We start from the raw sequence: 2,513 nt of genomic DNA, 5'->3' as shown, positions 1-2,513 counted from the left end.
GAGCAGGTAGCGCTCAACGTTGGCTATCGGTGAACCGCGGGACGCCTGCATGCGCTCCGTCACCACGCCCAACGCTTCTTTGAGCAGAGTGTCGCCATGCTTTTGCTGCAGCTGCTCGGCCGCCAGCTGGGAAACACCCAGTCGGACCGCCTGCCCGATCAACGCCAGATCCAGTTCGGGCCTTTCCTCGAACGGCAGCGCGGACTGCTCCTTACGCCTGACCGAGAACTGCAGTTCCCGGATTCGCCGGCCTTCCTTGTGCTCGATCATCTCGATCTGAAGGTCGGTCACCTTGTTTAACTCTGCAACGGTCGGTGTCAGGACATCCCTTTTGAAGTACTTGTACTTTAAGTAAGCACTCGCTTCTGACTCCGGAATCCCGGTCAGGACAGGTCGCCACCATTCCCAGTCGTTACGAGCCGACAGGTGTGACGGGTTGTCGACATAGCGCGAACAGATCTCGAACAGGGCAATGCTGGCGTGCGATCGTAGTGAGGACTGGAAAGCCAGAGAGATCTGGGCAAAGCGTGTGGGGTCCAGCAGTTCGCGTTTGATGTTGGGCGCGAAACTCCACTCAACTGTGATCGCCCTGCCCTGCCCTGGTTCTTCAATTGACGCATGCGCAATCAGGTTTGAGACATCCCACCGGGCACCTTCGTCACTCGTTGGCGACTGCCACTCAACCTGCGTCGAGTTCATCTGCCGCAGATGATTCTTGATGAGCTCCAGGTCACGCGAATGAAAGTTCGCCTTGTTCGTGATCTCCGACAGCGTCGCCCGGTATGTGTCGTTCTCAAGTCCCTGGCGCTGGGCCAGAAAAAGCATCACGTTATAGAGCTTGCGGGCCAGCGGAAAGATCCGCTGACGGGTCGGCACAATGGCCAGGGCATCAACCGCTTTTCGCAGGGTGTCAGACTTGGACGGACGCCCCATCGTCGGGTCCGCGGCAAGCGCCGGAGCGGCCTCCGGTTCCTCAACAAGCGTGCGCGGTACAGTTAATGCATCCATGCGGGACGGCCAACCTGATTGTTATTTAGGTGAGAATGCCGCAGGTAGTATACGACTGTCAACAATACCGAACCAACCGTTCTCACCTATTAGAGACAGTCGTGATTCTCCGACAAAGCCCCCTGCCCTGTCCAACCCAAGCCGGCTTCACGCTGGCGCTCACCTCAGAGACCGTCAACTTTTTATCCATGGCAACAATCATTGCCGCGCGGATTTCGCAACGATCTCGAACCAGACATCAAACCAGACATTCACGAATCCACTCACCTTGTTTCCCGTTCGCGCTCACCGGCTATCACGTAGTCGCTCACCTTGTTTCACGCTACCTCTCACCTGGTATCACGCTATCTCTCACCCTAACGCCTTGTGAGCCCCTGAAACCAAGGCTTTCCCAAGCTTAAAGTAGTTAAAGTATTTGAAGTTAATTAAAGTCTTAAACAGGGTGCCTGTCATGCAGACTTCACGCTGACGCTCACCTCAATACCAGTCAACAGCGAGTGGTGCACGGTGCACCACCTCTTGAAGATACGAACTCCGTATCTCGGTTCAGCAACACACAATCTGAATTGGTACCTGCTCCGCCTTATAATTTTGGTATCGGTCTGACGCCCGGTTTTCAGCGTCGATACATAGGAGCAGGAATGAACCAGCCTATAGAGCTGAACGATTTGGTGGATCAGTCGGCGCACGCCACAGCCGTCCTGGAACAGGTCCGGGGACTGATGCTGTCCCCGACCTCAAGCAAGAAGCCCCCGGTTTACTCGGCAAAGGATCTGGCTGAGATGTGCGGCATCGAGCTTGAGTACCTCAATTACCGAATCAAGGAAGGCGACCTGCCCTCCGGTTCCGTGCCCACCGGCACCCGCCGCCGCGTGTTTTCTCTCGCGGAAGCCCGGGTCTGGGTACAGGCCCTGCGGGAAAACGCGCCCAGGCCCAAGGGTCAGAGAGCGGCCACGATTGCGATCGGCAATTTCAAGGGTGGCGTCAGCAAAACGACGACAACCATGACAATCGCCCAGGGACTGTCGCTGCGTGGCTACCAGGTGCTGGTCATCGACATGGATCCGCAGGGCTCGCTGACGACACTGTTTGGCGTGATCCCGGATACAGAGGTTGATGAGGAAGTCACGATAGCTCCGCTTATTTACGGGCATCAGAGCGACCTCCTCTACGCCGTTCATGAAAGCTATTGGGATGGCCTCGACTTCATCCCGGCTAATACCCAGCTGTTTAGTGCCGAGTTCGTCCTGCCGGCCAAGCAGCTCAAAGAGCCTGACTTTGAATTCTGGAAGGTCCTGGACAATGGTCTGGAGAGTGTTCGGGATCTCTACGATGTGATTCTGATCGATACCGCCCCGGCGTTGTCCTACCTGACCATTAACGCCTTCATGGCAGCGGACGGCCTGATCGTTCCGCTGCCGCCCAGTGCGCTCGACTTTGCGAGCTCGGTGCAGTTCTGGTCTCTGTTCTCAGATCTGGCCGTCCAGCTTAACCGCCGCGCTGAG

This window comes from Chondrus crispus, genomic scaffold, assembly GCF_000350225.1.
Source record: "Chondrus crispus Stackhouse genomic scaffold, scaffold_160, whole genome shotgun sequence".
Lineage (NCBI taxonomy): Eukaryota > Rhodophyta > Florideophyceae > Gigartinales > Gigartinaceae > Chondrus > Chondrus crispus.
This window is presented reverse-complemented; position numbering follows the sequence as displayed.